Source organism: Cupressus sempervirens, chromosome 11 (genome assembly GCF_028749045.1).
Source record: "Cupressus sempervirens isolate cs-2001-9-10 chromosome 11, ASM2874904v1, whole genome shotgun sequence".
Taxonomy (NCBI): domain Eukaryota; kingdom Viridiplantae; phylum Streptophyta; class Pinopsida; order Cupressales; family Cupressaceae; genus Cupressus; species Cupressus sempervirens.
The window spans coordinates 493,563,310-493,590,007 of NC_143128.1; the positions used below are offsets into that span (position 1 = coordinate 493,563,310).

The following is a 26,698-nucleotide window of genomic DNA, read 5'->3' on the forward strand; positions in this document are numbered from 1 at the left end:
AATCATGTGATGAGTACAACCACTATCTATGATCCATGTATCATTTTTTCTAACATGAGAGATAAGTGTCATCGTTTCATTTTCATCATTATCATATTCATCTTTGATAGCAATATAAACTACTTCATCCCCATCATCATCACTATCAAAATCTTTTGCAATGTAACAAAATTTCTTACCTTTTTCTTTGAAGTCTTTATAATTTTTTAAGTCTTTCTTGCCTTTGAATTTGTTGAACTTCTTTTCATCTTTATCTTCTTTGTTTAGACACCTTGCAATAATGTAACCAATTTCTTCACATGAAAAACAAATCAATGGAATCTTTCCTCTGAATTTTCCTTTTCCTCTTGTTGACCTTTTGCTAGGAGAGCTTCAATGACTTCAAAATCCTCATCTAAATCATCTTCATCTTCACTGACAACTTCTTTGCCTTTTGAGTATCCTCCTTTTCTACCAAGGGTTAGTTTAGCTTTGAATGTAGATTCAAGATTATTAGAAGGAGAAAAATTATCAAAGTTATCCAACTCAAAAGCAATCAATCATCCCACAAGAGTATCTACAGTTAGATCATGTGTTGGATTGCATCTCATCTCTTGAATAGCTAAAACTCTAATTGCATAAATAGGAAGAAGAGTTCTTAGTACCTTGTTGATTATTATTTCATCATTAATTGTACCTCTTGTAGCTTTGATTGCACTAATACTTTATTTGACCCTTTCACTGTATTGGGTGATGTTCTCGCCTTCTTTCATTTTCAATCGATCAAACTTTTCACCTTAGCTCTTTGCACATTTTTGTCACCTCCAAAGACTTTCTTTAGCTTTTCCTACATGTCAAATGTAATAGGACAATCCTTGAGTTCATCAAATTCAAAATAGTTCAAAGAGGATGAAATATCAATCATCATAATATTGTAATCACTTTCTTCTTTTATTTTCTCCACAGTCATAGGCTTGGGTGGTGGCACATATTTGTTCTTCGAGTAGAGTACACCAACATCATTGATGCTTGATATATGAAGCTTCATTAACTCCTTGCATGTTGAAAAGTTTTCTCTGTTAAGTTTAAGAATCTCCTTTCTATAAGACATCCTGATCTTTAGCTTAGGTTTTGAAAACCTTTTCCTGCAACCACCAACTACTCTGAAATCAATTGTTAGAAATGTAAGAGGAGTAACTAAGAGGAGAGGGGTGAATCAGTTACCACAAAAACAAATCCTTGTCCCTTAGATGTCAATACAATCTTCCACTTATCATACAATATTGAATAGCTCGGTTAACACTAGAATATAATTGATGTTCGATTAAGAAAGCAATCTAAAGATGTATTAATCTCTTTTATCCTTTAGTGACTTAGTTGCATAAATATAAAGCATAGGTAAATAACATGAACACAAATGACACCAAGATTTAACATGGAAACCTAATTTGGGAAAAACCACCTTGCAACTAATCACAATAATTTTCATTCTCCTAAAGTGTGCCCTGTTAGGAGCCAACCTTGTTAAAGGTTACAAAATATAACATTAAGTATGACTTTGTTAGAGGATTTAGTTCACTCTGTCAGGAGTAGCATGGTTACAGGTCTTCAAATGCCTCAATCAGAAATGTGGCCTTGTTAGAGGATTTACAAAATGATTTTTAAGTCAACTCTGTTAAGAGATTTCTTTACTGCTACAATGGTTAGAAAGCAACAACAATTTGACTTGATTTAAGAAGCAACTTTCTTTATTGATTCAGATATCTTTTCTAGCTTGACCTCTAGACCCTTCATGATCAAATGATTCTTTGTAGTTTAACTTTCACACTTTCCTGCTCTACCTTGCCTTCACTTACATGTCCATATTTTTCATTTCATACTCATACACTTCTAGTCCTCACAACTTGACCTTTCTTATATATCATAAGCTAGGAAAACTCGGCTTGAAAACCTTTTTAAAACATCAATAAACATCCAAATAGCCGACCTCAATTAATAAAACATTTCATAGTTTCAATCTACTACCAATCGGTCAACAATGGAACTGAACACTTAGTTGACACTATGACTTCTTCATTGCTCGACCGCTCAGTCATTACTGAACTCTCTCAATGCCCGATCACTCGATCAATACTGAACTCTTCCAATGCCCAACCACTTGGTCAACACTGCAAGCAAGAATCCTTTCATTAACCAACTATTTGGTTAATACTGGAAAGTCTTCATTATTGGACTGCTCAGTCAATACTAAGATATACAAGGTTAATACTACAAACTCTATATTACTCGATTAATAATGAAATTTGTGTAAACATCAATGACAATATATAATTGAATAATTTATTCCAACATCATATACCACTAACCCTTTAAACATGGTCAGAAATAGCATAAATTAAATCAATGCACAATTCTTAGCCTTGTGACCAAACCAAATCAAACTCAGGAGACACGGGCGATGAAAGAGGAATCAATACAAAGAGTCTATTGTCTGGAAGTAAGTAGTAATGAATCTTTAGCTATAACAAAAGTTCAATAAAGGTTTATATTTGAGAGATGCACTTCTAGATTAGATTGTGTGAAATATCTTTTTGCATTGTTTCGAATCACACTCTCTGACCCATCATCAGGATGAGAAAAGCTATAGCAGATAAAATGAGTTGTTGCAGACCCAACAGGGAAGAAGCGGGCACAACACTGAAGACAACTAAGGGGTCAACTTTTTATATCAATAAGTTTAAATAGAAAAAAGGTTAGAAAGTAAAATTAAAACTAACAGCAAGAAATAAAATAATAATAATAATTAAAAACACAAAGCAAGAATAAAAATAGAAGGAAATACAAGAAAAATGAAAAATGATGATAAATAATATGAAGAGATGGTACATGATCAAATTACATATAATAAAATAAAATAAAAAGGTTGCCAAACTTTCTAACCAAAGAGGGAAAGAAAATTTAAAGAAGAAACTTAAAAAGGAAACAAAGGCCAGACTAGAAAAGCATGGCCAACACAAACTTGGCTCTGGTGGCTATATGAAACTTCATGTACAACTTGTAAGTAGCAGTAAATGAATTTTTGAATCAATTTTTTAATATACAATTGCTAACAATTTTGTTTAATCAAACCATACATGCAAAAATGATGATATTAAGACAAAAATGTAGGGCTCAAAATTCAATATAGCACTCATGGAAGAAGACAAAAAAATTGTCTTTAGGCAAAGCTATAAAGTCATGGATGCATGCCTACGCCAATATCCTTGTGGCCATAAGAAAGATTTTGGTGCATCAAATCACACACAAGTAAATAGATCAAATGAAAAAAAATCAAATTGAATACTTGAGAAATAATATGTTTGATGTTAACTTCAAACATAAATTGACTATTCTTGGTTTATAAAGAAAACAATGATAACAATGTTCATGACATTTCACTACAACCTACAAATCCTGGCACAAAACCTACACACAACAAAGGCCATGATGTGCATCACAATGATGAAGGTATTCATTTTCTATTTAAATTTTTTATGTAATTATTAATACAATTTAACATCTTCAATTGCAATTGTTGTAACCTTATTTTGAATATTTTGGAGCATGTTGAACATCACGATGAACAAGTGGAGCATGATTTAAGTGTTCAACATTTTGAGGTGGGGGCTAATCAAAATGTTATTGTAGATGATGTGGTGTTGTCAGGTAAAAAAAATCCCTCGTTATGTTCATTTGATTAATGAAATACTTGTAACAATAATAAGAAACTTATTTTGACTTTAACCCATTTACTAGATATTGCAGTGTACCCCCCTTTGGCGTAGCAACCTCATGCTCCTGCAAAAATGAGGAAGCCACAAGAGGAAGAGAATGCCGAAGATATTGATGTTCCTACTAGCCTTTACCTTAAAAATTTGAAGAAAAACAAAAAAAGAAATGATTGTTATAAACCTCGTTTGATAATGAAAGAATGTTGTCTTAATGAATGTGTTAATGAATTGTTGATGAATGTTGTGTATTAATGAATTTGATGTCATGTTAAAGAATATTGTTGTGATTATAATGATTGATGTTTTGATGAATGTCGTGTATTAATGAATTTTATGTGATTGTATTAATTGAATGTTATAGTTCATAAATGGAAGAATGAATGAAATATGTAATTAGATGTTAATGAAGAATTTAGAGTGACATTGCAGGGGGGGGAGGTTCTAAATGAGCTTCCACCTTCACATGATTGGCCTTGTTAAGTAGAGAATATTAAAGTATTCTCAAAACCAAGTGAAGCTCTAACTAACATACCCCTTCTTTCTTACCTTGACAAGATTGCCAAAATTTATGTGACCTAGCCTCCTATGCCATGACGAGATTTTATCTTTGTATCCCATGATACATCATGACTCATTGAAATCCTTGAGATAGTACACATTAGCATTTATCCTCTTACCTTTGGAAATCGTCTTCTCATTACTTTATTTTATGATCTCACATCCTTTTGAATCAAAAGTGATTTGTATCTAATTTCCCACATCTAGATCACACTAAGAATTTTTCAGACCTTCAATGTATAATATACGCTGTGATCTTTAAGCTTCCCATACATTCTAAGTGTTCCTTTTTTCAGGGTCAGTTCCATTGAAGTACAATACATTAGATGCTTGCGTCAATTCAAAATTTCACTCATACCTCTTCACACTCTCTCATATCATCATACTCTCACCATTGCACTCTCTACATATTGATACAATGTATTATATGTATACAATTTGTCAACCGAGGAAGGATAAACAAGATCACCTCAAACCATTAACACCTAATTACAAACTATTTAATCAAATACATTACAATATCAAATGCAATGCAATATATGTTGGCTAAGGCATAGCAATAATCTATATCATCATCCTCAAACATGCAACAACTCCAACAATTATGCCTTGATCCTTTGCAACAAGCTACACCATCTTATTGACCAAGAACATGAAAAATAATAACTCATTAGCTACTAAATCTTGAAATGCAATTACACTAATCAATGTGATCTAGCAACACCAATAGAACATGATTTAGAAATATCAACAAACACCACAAATGCCATAGTGGTGCCTACAACTCTATCTTATAATTCATCACCATATATGAACTATTAAACAAGAATACTAATAGGAATATTTGTCAATTAAGAAAAATAGCTTTCAATCCTCCAAATTATGAACCAGTCAAGACGAGGAAACACATCCATATCCGAAACACTCCATTAGGATCACAACCAAAAATATTCTAATACCGATCCACATCGATCCAAAAAATACCATGGTATCTCTACAAAACATCTTAGAGTACCTGTACCAACTCAAAAGCACTAACTTACTAAAATCAACATGAAAACCTTGGTAAATTGAAATGAATGAACTAAAGAAATCCCTAAATATAATCAAACATTTGGAACATATGATCTTTAATACAATAGCCATACCAAATCAAACATCTCATTGAACATCACAAGAATATTGTGTCAAACAGTAGAAGTATGTTGAAATCAATGATACAACATTGATGCCATAACATATATGCATGATATAACAACATGGATAACACATTGAATTAAATAAGAACCATTAATGGCATCACTTGGACTCAAAATTAGCTAGAAGTAGTTGAGTGATAAATGCTTGGTTGTTCGTAAATACTCTTATCCATGAAATACCAACGAATAACATCATGTTTGTTGGTAAACATAATGATACATACTTAATGGAGAGAATCCCAAGAACCTTGCCAATGAATGCTATATCCATGGAGCTACTTTGGTGTGAGAAAACATGTCTCACCAACATCCATTAAATCTGTAGACAAAGCCCACATTACATGTCTCGCCAATATACCATGTAATACAAATATAGAAGGAAAAGACAAATAGTCTTGTCTCAAACAACTCATCACGAGCCTCATTTGAATTACTAAAAAAGGTTGGTGCTTTGATCATCACTAAATTCTTATTAGAACTTTGATTTCTTAATGTTTTTATATAAATGAAAAAGAAAATTTTAAAAATGAAGAAATGCCAAATGTAGAACACACCAAATTGTGCATTGAATTCTCATTTATTACAACCTGAATTGTTGCAATTGAATGACATTGAAGGCATGCATACATTGCAAACCACATCTCTCAACCATTATAGTGACATAGTGGAAGGTAGGAGAATCCCCAAAGGAGATGTCCAAACCCCCAGCAAATAACCACACAACGGAAGCACAACAACAACGCAACACAAATGTAAGATCTGATACCAAATCACAACTTTTTATTTATAAAAATAACTGATTACATGCAACATGCCCAACTGCAAGGCCTTTCGAGTTAGGGCCAAATAGAAATAGCAATTACAATATGAGTTCTGCAAGATCCCATAAGATCCAACTTACAATCTCAATCCTAGCTAGTCCAGATCCACAATTGGATAAGAACACCAAGAAGAATTCACACTTGTACCCTTAGGTGTACCAAGAAATCCTCCAATTGTAAAGCCGTAGCCACTAGTTCTTCAAAGTTTGCATCTACCCTTCATCCTCTTCTCCAAACTGGATGATCACAATACCCAAAGTCTCCATAAAACCACCTACTTATACCCAAGTAAGCCACAAGTTGGCCCAATTCCTTACATACTAAATTAAATCCCTTACATTAAATATGTGTTGAGCCACAAATCGACTACAACACAAATTAAATACCCATACATAAATTAAATGTCAAAAGTCAGCTCAGACAACTCGACACCAACACGAACCAAGACCAAGTTGAGTGCCAAAGAAAACCAAGCCAAGCGTCAGCCAAACCATAAGCAATGTCAAGCTCCATAGAGTATGTTGAGTTCACAGTGTCTATCGAGCTCCATAGAGCATGTCAAGATCCCCATGTTTGTTGAGCTCCAATAACGACCTAGCACCACTCCTATAAAAATGCTTGAACCTTTACGAACCTCAGATGCCCCTGCATCAGACTCTCGAGGTACAAATAAAAGTGTGTCCCACTTTGATGCCCAATGAAAATCCACAACTATCTTGATCTTCACCAAAGGCTTCCACTCCAACAGGGACAAGAAAACCAACATGCAAATCATCCACATCTCCGTCATTCTGTCAAACACCAAAATCTCAACCATCCAATCAGCATGCCTATTCCCAAGAACAAACTGAACATAATGCTTCACCAACAAATCCACATCCACAACAACTAGTGAATCCACACTAGCAGCAACAATCCACATGAACAACAATAGGTAACCCCTCAGCAACAAATGTCAAACTCCCAACACCAACAATCTCATTACTCACAACAAGATGCTTTGTAACATACAACTCACCACCAACAACAACCAAATCATCCACGACCAAATGCTTTGCAATCTCCATATCAGACCCAATTGACTGATCATGAAAATCAATCTTCATCCTATCATCAACAAGGTAAGGAACATCCTTAGCAACAACCTCTAGTTGCTTTGCAGGTTTTGTATCAGACTCCACCAACTGATCAACCAAACCAACCTCGACCTTGCTATGCCATCTCTCATGAACAAGTATCTTAACTAGCCAAACAAATCTCTTTTGGATCGGTAGACTCCAACTCCATAAACATCTATGAAATTCCTTCCTCATCCCATCCTTAACTTGATCAGCCAAGCTAGCTTCAAACCAAGCAGACATCTCAGAAAACCTCCTCTCCACTGCATCACAGAGATTCACAATCATCCCAAGGTCCAATCCTCTTGGAGCCATCTCCCAAGATCTTCACAAACCCTCTACAAAAAATCCTTCCCACACTCCTTGTGATAAAATCGAATTGTCTGCAAGTCAAGTTGCAACCTGCCACCTTGCACGAACAATCGAGAACCAAATCATAAGTCTAGGAACATAGATCTACAATACACAAACTCTCTATGATCATGCCTCGACAAGATCAATCTTTCATCTTCATATCCATTGATCCATCTGCAAGTCCTCTGTAATTGCAAGTCAGAACCATGATCTACCACCTCACAACCAAGAGATCTAGGACTCCAAAAAGAATGATCCACCACCAGATCAAGATCAACTTCTCTCAACCCAAGTCTTGGTGCAAACTACCTCAGCTTTGGCGATCGGTCTACACACTCAAGAAAACCTCGACTCTGATACCACCTGAAATAGAGCAAAGTTGGAGAATCCCCAAAGGAGATGTCCAAACCCCCATCAAATAACCACATAGTGGAAACACAACAACAATGTGACACAAATGCAAGATTTGATACCAAATCACAACTCTTTATTCATAAAAATAACTGATTACATGCAATATGCCCGGCTATAAGGCCTTCCGGGTTAAGGCCAAATACAAATAACAATTAAAATATCATTTCTGCAAGATTCCACAAGATCCAACTTACAATCTCAATTCCGAGCATCAGCCAAACCATAAGCAATGCTAAGCTCGAAAAGCATGTCAAGCTCCCAGAGCATGTCGAGCTCCCAATGTATGCCGAGCTCCGTAAAGTATGTTGAGCTCCCACTGTTTGTCGAGCTCCATAGAGTATGTCGAGATCCCAATGTCTACTGAGCTCCAATAACGACCGAGCACCACAAGCATCAAAAGAAGTAATATGTGTTTGTTTTAAATCAGCCAATATGGTAGATATGAAGTTTTGTGAATCATCATCACTCTCTTCAATGATCAAGGACATAATGGATTGCATAGAGAATATCACATTTTTCTTATGGTCCCTTTAAACAGAAATCAAGAACTGATGAAACATATCAAGAACTAAGACTTCACAACCAAGGTCCAACATAATCATGCAAGCTCTAAGTTCAATAACTGTTTCCAAAATTTTAACGGTCTTACCCAAGGATGAGTTATTAATATTACATAATCCTTGAAAACTTTGCATGATCATTTCAAATACCTCCTTTATAACCCCCTTGTTGTGAGGATCATGTGGTGATGTTATCCTCATAACATGAACAATACACTGCGTAAGTGCAAGTCTTGCCTCTCTATCTGAATATCTCAACAACTAGTCAAGGGAATCATAACAAGATGGAAGTTTACTTGCTTACTTTTAGAACCCAATTGTCCTATTGTGCTTAAACAACTCTCTATTGTTCCCAAATGGAAAAGTAATTCATACTTTGATTGAGACAAATCTGCAAGTTTCCTTTATATGTTGTAGAGTTTTTCTTCAAGAATTTGTTCCTTGTCCTTAACAATAAAATTTGGTAGTTCCCTAAACATGTTTGTGATGAATTTGTTCCTTGCGCAGGTTTTCTTGAATCTTAATTTAATACTGGTTTGGATGACTGTAATCTTCTAAGTTTGATGGAATCAATTTTGGACTTGAACATTCAATTGATAATAGCAGTAGTTTGTACAATGTTGAAGTGTCCAGGAGTCTGAAATGGATGAACAACAACAATCACCCCTTGATGAATAAACTTTGCAATTAAAAAGCCTCATGCACAGAAGGAAAACTGAGTCATCATCAGATAGAACCCCAAGTGATATTGATGCTTGTAATATCCCCTTGCAAATCAGGTCTATTAATTTAAGTTCTAACATTTCGATGAACAATTTGTATGCAAATCTTGTTCCCTGCTTCTGAGTTTGTAGCTGAGTTTTAGTGTTGCCAGAAATCATAAGAAGCATATAAGGATGTTGAAACAACAAATAATTGGAAAACAACAACAATTCTTCAATATTGTGTCTTATCAAACCTAAGCATAAACAACGATAGCTCTGATACTATAGTAAGTTCCCGTACTATACTTGATCTCTAATTTGCATCAGACTTTTCTAGATTCGAGGATTGAAATTTGAACAAATACTTGTATCAAATAGCTTTCAGAAATATTCTCATACTGTTCCTTGACAATCAATATGTTACTGTTCTGGGTTGAAAATGGTTGACCACTTAACTCTTATTAAATGATGAGAATTGCTCTTCCTCAAACTGAATAAAGTTGTGCTGGATAAACACTGAATATATTGAAGATTCCAAGAACATAAATTTACCTAGGCATGCATTATTAAGTCCTCAATACACAAAATGTTTGCATCTGTACAGAGTTATAAAAATTCTTAGAGAGAATATTCAATGCCTTCTTGGACAGCTTCCACAGTTGTAACAATGAGATAACAGTAGCCAAAAAATGTCCTGATACGATCTAAAATAATCACCATACATATTCGAGTCATTTTTCAAACATCCGAAACTCCAATGTTTATTGGAATATTGAGCTCCTTATTTTCACTGCAATAGTTAAGGAAACTCTTGTTCATAGTTATGGGAGTCCCTAACAATAACATCTCACAGCAATTGCAAGCTTGACCTTATTGCTCTACTAGTATTTCGCCATTGCGCTTCTGCTGTGTTGCCTATCTACAACCAACTTTCTGTCTTTCTGTATGTTGTTGGATAGCAACAATCATGATTTACATGCATGAATATGATTCCTTTTTCACTGTTGGGAAGATGTAACGCTTTGTGCATATAAAGAGGTGTTGTTCTGAGTGTTCACTATAGATATTGAATTATTGTGCTGCTGAGAAAAATATGTTTAATGCTACCAATATGCTTGTCTTTGATATTTACGGTAATCCCAACTAATCCCAACCTATCAAACTTCCAGATGCCCACATCTGAAATGCGATTGTGTTTCTAATTTATCAACAATTACCAGGGGACTTCAAAGCATGACTAGCATACAGAGCACCTGTCTTATTTCTTATCTCAGTCTGAGATTGCATGCACGACAAATCCAATTCTGCAGAAGAGTAGCATGGAAACCCAAATGACAAACTACCTCTATGTGCTAAGGATTCTCAAATCTTAAATGTACTCCAGTTTTCTCTCAAAACAGAGACAACAAAGTCTTCACATAGAGAGTTGGAATCTCATGACTCGGTCAACTTGTGAAAACTTCGCAAATCTCCTCTGTTATTGCGACAACTTTTATCAGGGAAGTTTGCCACAACAAGAAGAAACTATTATGTTGACTTTCATTCCTAATGCCTAGAGTCAATTCCACAATATTCCCGAGAATAATGCTTGACCAATATATATTGTGTGGAGTTCTGTATTCAATGGCCTACTCCACCCACAATGCACAGGGAATGCTATTCATGTAAATGACTTGTATAATGCCTTACTTAATTATTGCCAACCATTGCTTCATGCATTGAATGTTCTAGACTGACATTCACTGTACTCAAGAACCTTGGAGAAATGCACAGGAATTTAGAAGGCAACACAAAATGAATCTGGCAATGTATTAACGTCTTTTGTTTCAGTGATACAACTCAACTTCCTCATACCAAAATAATGGTTATGTCCTACACGTAACTCCTCCAGCTACCTGTCAGGTCTAATAATGAAAGTGACATTACTTCTTTGAAATAGGCAAGTGTCCCGATTGATCTTCTGGTTTTCCAATGCTAAGAATGCTCCAGAAAAAGAATCGAGTTTCAGCCAATAATGTCCTTGACCAAATTTATTCTGAATTTATCATGGTAAATTAAATCTCACACTCCACTCTGTCCTGTCAAATATTTCAATAATCTTCAGCGTCTAAGGTTGCTATAATTTTTTTTAATAATGAAGTAGACATAGCAAAGACTCTAACTGAATCGGCTCTTTTATAATTATATTGCATTCCTAGTCATGATCCCAAATATAATCAGGCTGACAATTCCTCATTAAATAATCAATGAACTTTGATATTCACCAAAATGGCATTAAACTGTATATTGTCGGACCTTCACATTTACAAAAGCTCTGATAACCTTTAAATGGGTAGTCTGAAGAGTTATAATAATAAATAGTTTTGGTAGGTATTGTTTATAATTATATAGCTTTGATCAGATACAAGGATAATTGATAACCTTTAAATGGGTAGTCTGAAGAGTTATAATAATAAATAGTTTTGGTAGGTATTGTTTATAATTATATAGCTTTGATCAGATACAAGGATAACTGATCACAGTGCATGTATGTATCTATGTCAGTTAACTGTGTGAATTAACATACATGCATACACACTTAGACATAATTTTTGTACTAAATCAGATTTACTATTCATATACCTTGGAGATAGAAATTATCCTTGCATATAATCGAAACCATATATATACATAACTTGATCTGTCGGTACAGATTTCAGTACGCTTAACTTATATGTGTGTGTGTGTATAAAAGTTAAGCATACTGAAATCTGCATATATATAGATAACTTGATCTGTCAGTAGAGATTTCAGTATGCTTAACTTATATATATAAGTTAAGCATACTGAAATCTGTACTGACAGATCAAGTTATCTTCCATCTCTTGCTGATTGAGTATGGTCTATTGCAGAAAATATGATCAGGAATGGTCAATATATGTATTACATTCATGCCATAATGAATGGAGAAAATGATTCTTTCATGGTTATGCAGACCGGTTAACATCATTATGAGCATTTTCTTTTATCACATAAGCATACCCAATTAGCATCGGGTCTATTGAGGACTTGTGTCTTTTCATGAGAGGACATGTCATGAGCAGACATGTCCATTGAGACATTTATTTATACAAAGTAAAAACCAAGAGAGAAGCATTGAAAATCAATAGTGTATTCTCTCCTTCAAATTTGTGATGTCTTCTAGAAAGCAAATAAATATTCAGATCTGACTTACAAATAACATTATCATTGCTATGCAGATTTGTTGTGGATTAATCTAATTATCATCTGCAAGTAAATTTAATATTAGTATCCCTCCAATCTGAAAATTTTCCATTACTTTACTAGCCTGATCATAAGTTCGATTAACATAAACATGGTATCAGAGAAGGTTCTTCTGTTAGACCTGTGATGTTTCTGAAATGTTCTAAAATTTATTTTGGACTGTCAAATATTCCATCATTTGATGCAAAGCTGATATGAAAGACTTAATGCTAAGGATAGGAGGAAAACGTGACATCATATACCATAGAAATATCAAATAGTTGTTATTCAGCAGAAGACCAATATCTGAAATATCTATTGCAACATGTTCAATAAATCTTGTACTATATTGAACCATTAAGGCCCAATAATATTGTCGAATTAAGTCTTGGACTGGTATATCAAGTGGAGTTGCAATTTGATAAGACTGTTGACTTTGAGAGATCGCCACCCAAAAATTAAGAGCACATCCACCTCTAGAAACAACATGATGTCAGCAGCATGGACAAAGATTTCTTTATTTTTGTAGAATTGGGCAATGGAAAGAATTACAATTGATTGGTGCAAGAAATTAAGCTTCAGATGGAGCAACTAGAGGATTTGCCTCAATTGATTGTCAAAGATCCTGCCTAAATTGGTTATCAAATAGACTAAGGTTCTGAGATCTATTAAATAAAAAGAAGTTTTGCCATATTCATGTGATGCAAAATTGTTTAATGATATATGAGTGGGAATTTTACATTGCAGAGGGGAATAACCAATGTTCCATTCCCATTGCTTGACAAATGCCTATATGGAGGCATTTTCAGATCTGATGCATATGGACCTTTATTGGAGCAATGTTCATCAAGAATGTTGATGTACAGGGGCATGTTCTTATAGGAAAAGAAGAATGGTAAATTAGGCACGCTACCAAATATTGTGCAGGACTTGATCTCATATCATAAATGGATTATGATAGATAATGTGTTTTTCGAAGAAATATAACTTCTATGATTGGGGTCGAGTAAGAAGTATTCTTCTGTGATAGATAAAGAATCTAAAGGATTTGTTTAGATTGACCATCGAGGATTATATTGGTTCAAAAGGGGATCATGTCAAGATGATTTCTCTAGTGACTAGGAAACCATAAATATCAAGAAGGAGTAAATAGTAGATATACATGGTGGTGTCATTTTTGGTGTTTTCGTTGAAAACAACAAGGATGGATCAAGAAGCATAAGAAATTTCACTCGAAGGAAAGAAAAACTTGATACTTGAGGTTGTTAAACTTTCAAAGGGAGTTTGATAATCTACCAGAGAAAAGCTTAGACAAGGAGGTTAGAAGGTTGATATCACATTTAGAAAAAGTCTAAGGAAACCTTGGACGAGAAGGCCAAGAGGTTGATGCATGTACTTGGATGGTGTCACCAAGCCTGGAGATAAATCCATAGTTTATTACATTCACTCATGTTACAATGAAATCAGACAAGTACATTTGTATACGAGAGAATACTACAAATAATGTTGTGATTAGGACAAAGAAAGTTGCTAGAAAATGTAATGTTCCCATTATAAAATAAATAATAAATTAAACTTTTGTAACGGGCCAATTGATTTAATATGTCTCGGACCCATTTTTAATTTTGTCTTCGAAGTTTGTGTCATCGTCGGCTATCTTTGTACACCCTCGGAAGGGTTTCCCAATAGGTATTTAAGCACGGCTTGTAGGAAGTATGTTGGTATGCTTTTGGATTTCTTTCTCTGTACTGCGAATTTCTATTGGAGTTCTAGATCATTCGCCATTTCGGAAGTGAAAGATCTTCCCTATTTGGCTCGTGCAATTTCGGTGAGATTTAGCCCTCACCCTATTCCATTGTTGCATGTAATTCTTTGTTCGGATTTGACAAATTGGAGCATTATCTTTTGCAATTATTATTGGCATTCGAGTCTCTATTATTGTGTGGATTTCATCAACATTCTCTATGTATGAACAAGATTGTGTTTCGTATCGGTCTCAGATCCCTAACTATGTGTTCTTCGTGCTACTCATTCCCCACCTATACAGCCTTCATCCATCCATTCGTGAATAAACTATCATTCATTGTTGTGTCTTGTGGTATCCTGACACTTCCGTATGGCTCTCTCCTTGCTATTCATTACTTCCACTACACCCTTGTATCTTCATCGCTTTTCTAATTCCCTCACCGTACGACCTATTAAGTCCACATCCCGTACACTATTCTTACACCCCTACCATGTCACTGTACTGCTCTTTCTACTCTCGTACGGCTCACCGTATGACCAATTCGACTCTCACCACCCACCATCCTACCCTTAATGTACGGCCTCTTAATCCCTTTCCATTATCCTCCCACGGTAGCATCCGTACAGCCATTTTTTTCATACCATACGACTTATAAAACTGAAGTACGGCCAACTTCCTAGCACCATACAGACTGCATTTGTCCTTGTCTTGACACAGTGTACACCCAAGCTGTATGGCCTCCATTCCCTCTGCACTCATTGAGGGAAAACGTACTTCCCTATTCCATCTGGTGGCCACATTGTCTGGAGAAGATAATTAGCAAATTCAAGTACGAAAGTGGACCACTACAGTGGTATCAGAGCACTTCAATCCTGCCAGCCTGTGGACAGTGAATGAGAGTTTATAGCCAGAAGAGAAGGACACATTCTGTTGATCGAATGACCGACGAATGAGGATCAATCGCTGCCGAACTTGTCGCATTACTAAGGGAACTTGCCAAGAATCAGGCACAAATCACTAATACACAGCGTCTCATGGAAGAAACCCTCAAGAAGTTGGCAAAGAACAAAATATCTAGAGAACAAAATGGTCATAGCGCAAACTTGGTGTTGAGTAAATCAAACCCTCAACCAACACGCTCTCGACCTTCCATGCCGACTTTTCCACCACGAACGGAGGCACAACACAGAGGGAGATAACCAACCTTCAAAGAGATGAGAGAAGACTGGAAGAATGCAAACCTTGAAGAAGATATATCCTACAAAGATTACGCGGATCTGAGAATGAGATATTCAGGAGGCAGAAACAAAGGATTTTTTAATGATGATCTTAGAAGAAAGTTGAGTATGGTAAATTTGTCTCCATTTGATGGATCCAGTTCCCTATCTGTGCAAGCGCAGGTAATGAAAGCCGATACCTACTTCCAGTTGAATCCTATGCCAGAAGAAGCAATCAAATTTCCCACGCTACACTTTGAAGGAGTTGCACATGAATGGTGGCACCACGACACCATCACATTAGGGCATGATCAAATAAATACTTATGTGGAATTCACGGAGAGATTGATAGAACAATTTGACGATAAAGATCCAGAGCTCAATTTCAAAGATTTGGCACAACTACGACAAAATGGATCGGTCGATGAGTTCATTGTAGAATTTCAGAGACTCTGTTTTGGTCATGGACATTTCTGAAAGAAGACAAGTAGTGGTCTTCATAGACGGACTGACAGAGCCTCTGAAAGGTTGGGTAAAGGGGTTCAATCCTACCACCCTGTCAGAAGCAATCAATAAAGCACGGAGTATGGCATCGTCATCGGCATCATCCTATCGAAGTTACTCACATCCTAAACCACCGATGTTCCGGAGGGACAAACCTCCACCCAAGAAGCTGATGCTGGATGAAGCTACCAGACAGGAACTCCAAAGAAAGAAATTGTGTTTCAATTGCAAGGGACCTTGGGAGCCTGGCCACCGATGCCTCGGAAAGGGGAAGATCCATTACATTGAGGTCATGTCCGATGATGAGGACGAACAGGAAGAAATGTTGGCCGAAGATAACCAACCCCACAATGACACCAACATCAGTTTAAACCGTACAGAGAGAATTGTTGCTTTGGTACAACGTGAAGGAACCATTGCCTTGGCCAGCAACTCGAGGTGCACAGTTTTTCGTGCGCGGGGTACCCTTCAAGTACAAAAGGTTACAGTGATGTTGGATAGTGGAGCTACTCTAAATTTCATAAACTCATCCTTGGTAAAACGAAGAAGTCTACCTACGGAGGCACACGCATGCTTTCAGGTCAAGGTTGCCAGAGGGACTTTTCTGCCCTGCACGCATCTTGTTCCTCAACTAAGTATCACAATGGCAAATCACACGGTGACTGAGGACTTCTTCATAGTGGACCTGGCCAACATGGAAGTTAAATCTTGGCATATAGTGGATGGAGACCCTTGATAAATACACTAAGAGTTTCAAACGGATGGACTTCACTTTTGTAGTTGACAGAAAAAAGGTTGTCCTCTGAGGAATGGCAAATGAAAGTCCGAGGGAAGTTTTTGCACATCGGATGGAGGCAATCTTTCGGCACGATGATGTTGCATGGGCTGCGCATTGTCTTATCTCGGCGGAACCTATAAAGGGGCATCGAACACCTTCGCAGGATGATTAACTTTAGGATATTTTAAGTACACATGATAAAGTTTTCATGGATATTTCTCCCAGCATACCACCTCATTGAGGGTTTGAACACATTATCAAGTTGGAATCAGGGGCAAAGCCGGTCATAACCACACCGTACCGCCATCCCAAGAAATTCAAAGATGAGTTTGAAAGGATGATTCAGGAATTGCTAGAGCAAGGATGGATCTGTCCCAGTTCTAGCCCATTCGCGTCATCTGTGGTCTTGGTCCAAAAGAAGGACGGGACGATGCGCATGTGTTTGGACTACTGCGCGTTAAACAAAAAAAAATAAAGAACAGATATCCCATTCCAAGGATAGATGAGTTGCTGGATGAATTGCATGGCACTATCTATTTTTCAAAAATAGATCTCCGTTTCGGATACCATCAGATCCACATGAGGGAGGAAGATGTGGAGAAAACGGCTTTCCGTTGTCACTATAGACATTATGAGTTTTTGGTCATGCCATTCGAATTGACCAATGCACCTACTACATTTCAATCATACATGAACTACATCTTCAACAAGCAATTGTATAAGTATTTATTGCTATTCTTTGATGATCTTCTTATTTATAGCAGGACATGGGAGGAGCACCTAAAGCATTTGAATGAGTTCTATGTATCATGGAGGAACAATCCTTGTTCACCAAGCAATCCAAATGTGAATTTGGTACAACAGAAATATTGTACTTGGGGCATGTTGTCAGTAAATACGGAGTTCAAGTGCATTAGGAGAAGATTCAAGCTATCCTTGACTAGCCTCCCCCAAAATCACTCACAAATTTACTAGGATTCTTCAAACTGTGTAGTTACTACAAGAGGTTCGTTAAAGCATTCTGTCAGCTCAGCGCACCTTTAAGGGATCTGACAAAGAAGGGGTCATTCCAGTGGAACAAGAAGGCACAACTCACCTTTGATAAACTGAAAGAGGCCATAAGCAATTGTCCCGTATTGGCACTACCTGATTTCACTCGATCGTTCATTTTGGAATGCGACGCATCTGGGGAAGGCATTGGAGTGGTACTAATGCAAGATAGACACCCCATCACTTATGAGCAGGAAGCTTACGCCAGCAGAATGCCTATATTCCATCTACAAAAAAGAAATGTTGGCCATCGTACATGCTCTAACCAAGTTCTGGCAGTATCTGGTAGGTGCCAAGTTTGTCGTCCGTATGGATCACAACAGTCTAAGATATTTTTTGGAGCAACGGGACTTGAACGAACAACAACAAAAATGGGTAAGCAAAGTTCAACCTTTTGATTTTGACATTGAGTATGTAAACGGGAAGAACAATGTAGTTGCAGATGCCTTATCCAGAAACCCATCATCTGCTCACTAGACCAGATTTCAGTTGACTAAAAGGCACATCTGTTAGTGGAATATTCCAAGAATACATTTGCCTGTGAAATAATGGATGGCCACACTCACAATGATCGATACAGAGTGGTGGATGACATTATCTACTATAAAGACCGGATATACCTGGTGCTAGAATCCAAATTGAAGCAGAAAATTTTGAAGGAAGTTCACGACTCACCTCTGGCTAGACACCCAAGTTTCCTCAAAAAAACTTACAGAAGTCTTCGGGAGAGGTTTTCATAGAAAGGACTTAAAGGGGACATGTTGCAGTATGTAAGAGAGTGTACGATCTGCCAATAGAACAAGTCCGAACATACTCTTCCTACCGGGCTGCTACAACCTTTCCCAATTCCCGAACATAATGGGAAAGTATATCAATGGACTTCATAATAGGTCTTCTCAAGGTGAGCGGAAAGGATTGTATCTTCGTGGTGGTTGACAGATTGACAAAGTATGCACATTTCTTCACCATCCCCTTGAACTTCAGGCTACACAAGTTACCGATCTGTTTTTTAGAGAAGTCTTTCGTCTGCACGAGTTACCCTGAAACATCGTCAATGATCGGGATGGACGATTCATCAGTATCTTCTGGATAGAACTCTTTCGGATGGCAAGGACATAGTTATCGCCAAGTACGAGTTACCACCCACAAATGGACGGACAAACCGAGATTGTGAACAAATGGCTCGAAGGCTACCTTCGGAACTACATCTCGACACAACAACTAGCATGGGTAAAATGGATCCATATGGGCGAATATTGCTACAATACCACGTATCACATGTTTATTGGGATGGCACCATTCAAAGTTTTGTATGGGTACGAACCCCTCTACTTCATTGATACAGTTCTGGGTGACAGTCGCGCTCCAAGGGCGAGGGACTGACTTCAAGAAGGACAGGAAATACTGAGGTGCTTGAAAGAAAACCTACTGCGGGCACAAAATCAACAGAAGATGTATGTCGACAAACACCGGATAGAGAAGAGTTTCGACGTGGGGGATCTGGTCTATCTCCGGCTCCAACCATACTGACAGTCTTCATTAAAGGCAATGGGAAAGGAAAAATTGAAGCCACGATTTTATGGTCCCTATCGCATGGTTTACCGCATTGGTGAAATAGCGTACGAACTGGAACTTCCGAAGGGGAGTCGCATTTATAATGTCTTACATGTTTCTTGCCTGAAGAAAGCCATAGGGCAGAACGTCACAATTGTTGCCGACCTTCTGCCACTCAATGAAGAAGTAAAGCTCATTTGGAACTTGTCGAGACCCTCGAAGTATGTGAAAAGACCCTACGGAACCGCACTGTGAAGGAATACTTGGTACGTTGGCAACACCTACCATTAGATGACGCAACGTGGGAAGGCAAGCACATTCTCCAGCACCATGCATTGCATTTTCTTGAGGACAAGCAAACTTTGGAACGGGAGGACTGTAATGTTCCTGTTATAAAATAAATAATAAATTAAACTTCTGTAACGGGCCGATTGATTTAATGTGTCTCGGACCCATTTTTTATTTTGTCTTCGAAGTTTGTGTCATCGTCGGCTATCTTTGTACACCCTCGGAAGGGTTTCCCAATAGGTATTTAAGCACGGCTTGTAGGAAGTATGTAGGTATGCTTTTGGATTTCTTTGTCTCTGTACTACAAATTCCTATTGGAGTTCTGGATCATTCGCCATTTCGGAAGTGAAAGATCTTCCCTATTTGGCTCGTGCGGTTTCGGTGGGATTCAACCCTCACCCTATTCCGTTGTTGCATGTAATTCTTTGTTCGGATTTGGCAAATTGGAGCATTATCTTCTGCAATTATTATTTGCATTCAAGTCTCTATTATTGTGTGGATTCCATCAACATTCTTTGTGTATGAACAAGATTGTGTTTTGTATCGGTCTCAAATGCCTAACTGTGTGTTCTTCGTGTTGTTCATTCCCCACCCACACGGCCTTCATCCATCCATTCGTGAATAAACTATCATTCATTGTTATGTCTTATGGTATCCTGACATTTCCATACGACTCTCTCCTTGCCATTCATTACTTCCACTACACCCTTGTATCTTCATTGCTTCTCTAATTCCCTCACTGTATGGCCTGCTGTATGGCCTACTAAGTCCACATCCTATACACTATTCTTACACCCCTACCACATCACCATATTGCTCTTTCTACTCCCCATACGGCTCACCGTACAACCAATTCGACTCTCACCACCTACCATCCTACCCTTAACGTACGGCCTCTTAATCCCTTTACATTATCCTCCCACAGTAGCATCCGTACGGCCATCTTTCCATACCATACGGCTTCATATAGCATCTGTACGAGCTTCTTTTTTTTTCATACTGTACAGCTTATAAAACTGAAGTACGACCAACTTCCCAGTACCGTACAAACTGCATTTGTCCTTGTCTTGACACAACATACACCCAAGTCGTATGACCTCCATTCCCTCTACACTCATTGAGGAAAAATATCCTTCCCTATTCCATCTGGCAGCCACACCGTCTAGAGAAGATAATTAGCAAATTCAAGTACAGAAGTAGACCACTACAGAAAATCAGCCAACTAGGTGGATCTTTGGTCATAGTGATTCAAAGGGAATAGATCATGGAGATGGTTTTTAGACAAGGTCCATTATCACTAAAGGATGGACTCTAATATTCCCACCAAGTTTCTTACCAAAGTGAAGTTTGTGCATTTGAAGACTAGTTTGGAGTTGTGAAGAATGAAGCCCTTGCTAAGAGGGAGTCTTGACATCAATGATTTCTTGAAATGTACTTCATTGGATTCTTCTTTGTGAGAGAGAAGCTTAACGTGGAACCCTTGTTCCACCCTCTAGGAGTAGTTGTGATGGATCCATCCTCTGATATGGTTCATGGTAGATGTCATGTGTGTGATGCCATGACAACACTACGTGAAAGAATCCATGGAGATTCCATATAAACTCTTTTGTCATATGTGTGACTGTGACTTTATGGGCCCCCTGTGTACATTATCGAAAGGTGGGGATCTTTTAGATAATATACACTTGTATCTAACATTGTAAGGTGATGACTTTATAATGATTAGTTCACTATCATGATGAATATCATGTGACTTGATATTCCTATGCATGTCATGGTAGTTAGTATCACTTGAACATTTTGATAGATATAATGAGACATGATATCTATTGTTATGTGAAGTAATATCTATGGACATGCCATGATATGTTATGGTAGACATCACGAGACATGATGTCAGTGCACATACCATAACTAGGATGTAAGAATGTCACGTGACTGGATGTTCTCTATATTTCTTGACATCACAAATTGGGTGATATTTAAACTGATGTATTCTTAACTATCTTCCCTAGCTAAGAGGGAGTGTTGATTTCTATAGCTTTGGTCAGATACAAGGATAACTGATCATAGTGCATGTATGTATGTATGTCAGTTCACTGTGTGTACAGACATACATGTACACATACACTTTTGACATAATTTTTGTGCTAAATCAGATTTACTATTCATATACCTTGGGGATACAAATTATCCTTGCATATAATCGAAACCATACATATAAAATTTAAGCATACTAAAATTTGTACTGACAGATCAAATTATTTTCCATCTCTCAGTGATCAAGTAATGATCTATTGCAGAAATACAATCAGGAATGGTCTATATATATATAACCTTCATGCAATAATGAATGAAGCAAATGATTCTTCGATGGTTATGCAGTTTGGTGAACATCATTAAGAGCATTTTGTCTATCACATAAACATACCAGATTAGCATTGGGTCTACTGAGAACTGGTGTCTTTTCATGAGGGGACATGTCATGTCAGATGTGCACTCATGACAAGTCCATAAAGACATCTATTTATACAAAGTAAAAACCAAGATAGAAGCATTGAAAATCAATAAATGTTTTCTCTCATTTAGATCGACGATCTCTTCTAGAAAGAAAATAAATTATCAGATCTAACTTTCAACTTACATTATTATTGCTATTCAGATTTGTTCTAGAATAATCTGATTATCATCTGCAAGTAAATTTAAAATTAGTATCCCTCAAATCTGAAAATTTTCCATTAATTTACCAGTCCAATCATAAGTTTGATTAACATAAACAATAGGGACAATTTCAACTCATAGTCATACTCCCAAATACAAATCTCCACCTCTTAACATTAATATATTCAAATTTTGGTATCCACAGCACCCAGCTGAAACCAAACTTAAGGCAAATGATACAGTACCTATCAAATATTTCTCAAACGACCAATCCTGATTGTATCATATTCGTCCACGAAAAAGCTCAGTATTATGTCCAACAATATGAAAATAATCAACTGCAATCTCCCTTATCCATGAAGACTCACGGACTGAAAATACCAACTCTAATAAACCCCTTTCTGTAAAATTATTTCAAATGAAATCTCTGATTATACCCGATAGGATGGCAGGTTTGATGCTCTGATACCACTATAGTATCCTAGTAGGATATTCTCCCCAATTTTTATCACAATAATTTTCAGAACATAAAGAGATAAATTATGCAATGAAGACCAGCCATATCAACCAGTGAATGTTCATAAAAATAAGTCAAAATGTTATATTGCATTATAATATTCAGCAATACAATAATAATCCAACTATAAAAACAGTGATAGTAGTCAGATTGGATAACCAGAAAGGAATCTAAAATGCAACTGTGAACCTTGTCACGAATTGACCATAGCTGATGAATCGGGGCTACGTCCAATCCACCAAGAACCTAAAGGTTTGCATCCTTGGATCCTGAATAGAAGTTGAAGCTTCCTTAATTTCTCCAAGAGAAATCTCAAACCAAATCAATATTCAAGCACGCTAAAAATGAGACCCCTCTTGCCTTTTTAAGCACAATAGGATAACTCTTCATATTCCTTGCCCATCTCTTCATTTGAATTCTCTTTTCCATTGTTTTTTTCCACTTAAGAGAATAATATAACTTTATAAGCTAAAGTGACTTATTAATTCCCATTTTAATTTTAAATTTAAACAACCTAATCTTAAGACATTAAAATAAATATCCCGTCGAACTCATAAAACCATGTATAATAGCTTGTTAGAAAGCTCTCGGCAAGACGCACAAAGTACAATATTGCAAACCTGGCAATAGGGACCTCAACTAACTATAAGTAGTAAGTATCATAAACCCCTGCTATCTCAACTTTGATCTGCCTGAAGGTGAAAAATGCCTATTTCGAAACTCATAGTGACTCCTAGCAAGAATTGGTAAACCCATGAGATCATGATGGAAAAGGCTAACAACACATGAGAGGTTAATAGCTAGTAAAGAGGACATTACATCTCCCTCCAAAAATCTTGAATCCTAAACCGAAAGTCAGAAATAACATCTAAAAGCATCATAAAAATCCTCTAAATCATTTGAGCTCTTTGGAATCATCCGTTGACTTACTATAAATAGTAATTCCCTCAAAAGGGAACCAAAACTCATAATTGGCCACTAAAGAGCCAAATAACTCCACAAAAGGTCCTCTAATAACCAGTATCAGGCTACAAGAACCCAATGATAAGCTAAATCCATTAACTTTGATTCAACTCAAAATGGGGACATTACAACTATCTCTATGATCGCACATGTTCATGATTAGTTTGGTTCAAGTTATGGTTAGTTTAGTGTGAACATGAATTCGGTCCACAATGATGGAAGGAGAATAGAAGAATTATTGGTATGGTCTACGGAGATGGAATCACATGTTGTGGTTGGAGGTATTTGATCTCTATGATGTTATGAGTTGTTGTTTCAACCACATCAAGGTTGGTGATTGATGGATAGAGTTATAGGACTCTAATTTTCTGACAATGAAGATTTGAAGAACTGTGAAGGACAATTAATTATATTCTTGATAGGTAAAGGAAGATTCATTTGTGAGGCTGACTGAAGATTGAAGGGTGTGTTGTGACATGTCCAAAATAACGTGGAATGTTAGGTATGATTCTTATTAGTGGATCTAATCGGTGATTCATAAAGAGGTGTATGAACCTAGGGAAGTGTAATACGTTTTGGGTTTTGTTGTCAAATCATTGTGCGATTGGATCCTGATGTCAATGCGAGATGGAGAATGATTCCCATTTGTTTGGAAGACTTCTAAGGAGGGAAATTTGAATTTCATGCAAGGTGTTGAGGTGGTGGAAAACCCCAATTGATGAAATGTATTAATATCATTTTGTGTATGAAAAAAATAGAGAGAATGTAGAGATCATGTGTGTAGTATTAACACATCGTGAATAAAGGAGTGTGATTCATAGTAGAGGTTAGCCTACATGTGAAGAATTGTGACCCTAATTGGATTAGTACAAGCAAGGTAGTAGCTCTATTTATCATATCATTCTACTTATTGTTTCCTAACAATTGCAACAAGTTAAGTCCCTTAATCGGGTAAATGCAAACAAAATTTTATTGTAAATCCTTTAACAAGGTGACACTTTAACTTGTGTCTGAAGTCCTCTCACAAGGCTACTCCTAACAGGGTAGATCTCTTAACATGGCTAGAATGAAATCCCTTAACTGGGTGACTCCTAACAGGGTCAGTTCTTAATAGAACTTATTGTAAGCTCCTAATAGGGCTAAGCTCTTAACCCAGCATACTTCAAAAGAGTGTATTCATATTCATAGGCATCAATCCAATCATGGCTTTCAACCAAATTGGGTTTCCATGAGATAAATGCTTATGTAATGAGTTGAACTTTAATGAATGGTGTTTTATTACAACTGAAAGTTCTTTATTGCATGCATGTGGTGAAGGTATAAAGGATCAATTTTATCATATCTATGTTTTGTTTAATGGTAAATTATTGATTCACCCCCCTTCCCCACCCCTCTATTCACATAATTGATGGTGTGATTACTTGTAATGATAGTAATGTCATGGTATAGATTTGATTGCACGATGATCAGTTTTTGTGCTATCATTGATGTCAACTATTGACCTCGTGCTCCTAGTACATTGTCTAGCATAATCATGATGAGCAAAGTATTGCAATGAGGTTAAGTGGGTGTGATCATTAAGAGAGCATTTGAGATGTCTTTTGAAGGTCTGATTATTCCAACATGCCTTACATATTGGATAGAGGACACAAACACTTTTGTATATTTGGTTAATAAAAGGGTCTTCAATTCCTTTAGGTTGTGGTATTTTAGAGGAGGCATGGACAAGTAAGCTGATGAATTATTCTTTTTTCTATAAAATAGTTGTGAAGCTTTTGTCCATATAGATATTGAGAATAAACCAAGCTTGAGAGTAAATGAAAAAAATGATTAGCTATGTAATAGACAACTTTGGTTATAGACTATGGGATTTTCAAAAGCAAGAAATTATTAGAAGTAGAGATGTTATATTCAATGAGATATTTTTTTATAAGGATTGGTTGTAGAAAGTGTAGAAAGAAGAAGAATATATAGACACACACGCACACACGCCCACACACACATATTTCTCAACAACATACGATACCAAAAACTAGTGCAACTCTGACATTTACAAGGATAAATAGACCTTCAAAATGTGACTGCTATTTATATTCTATTTTATTTGCTAATGTTGGTGAACTAAAAAATAATGCATGTGGATACCAAAAAATAGAGGAAGCAAGTAATGAATGAAGAAAAGGATTCCTTGATGCAAAATTAGACATGAGACTTGGTCAAGTTTCTTATAGGTAAAAGAGCTTTGTTAAATAAATAGGATTATAGGCTCAAAGGTGGAAGCAAGAAAAGGTATAAGCCCATACTCATAATAAAAGGTTATGTACAGAAAAAGGTATCAATTTGGGTGAAATCTTTTCTCCAATCATAAAAATGACTTCAATTATAGAAGACTTTCATCTTAAATAGCTAGATATAAAACAACATTTCTCTATCAGAATTTGGAAGAAGAAATTTATATGCAGTAATCTCAAGGATGTTAGGTCAAAGATAAAGAAGATTTAGTGCACAAAACTAACAATATTTTGTATTATATGAAATAAGCACACCAACAGAAGTATTTTGAATTTAACAGTTTTATAGAAAGTAAGGTTACAATAGGTGTTGTTCTAACCATTGTGTTAAGTTGAAAATGTTGGACAATGGCAGTTATATATATTATTATATTATTATATGTTGATGATATGCTCGATGTGGAGTAT

The 26,698-nt window shown here is 36.5% G+C and overlaps 1 protein-coding gene across 2 annotated transcripts in view; it reads right to left on the reverse strand.

Annotated features, from left to right (window-relative positions):
- Positions 1 to 5,452: 5,452 nt before the first annotated feature.
- The window catches only part of LOC149530521 (uncharacterized), a 212,037-nt gene continuing 190,791 nt past the window's right edge, over positions 5,453 to 26,698 (reverse strand). For both annotated transcript variants that reach the window (XM_089810558.1, XM_089810550.1), the window contains exon 7: positions 5,453 to 5,825. The gene's annotated coding sequence lies outside the window, so the exon portion shown is untranslated. The remainder of the gene's footprint in view (positions 5,826 to 26,698) is intronic.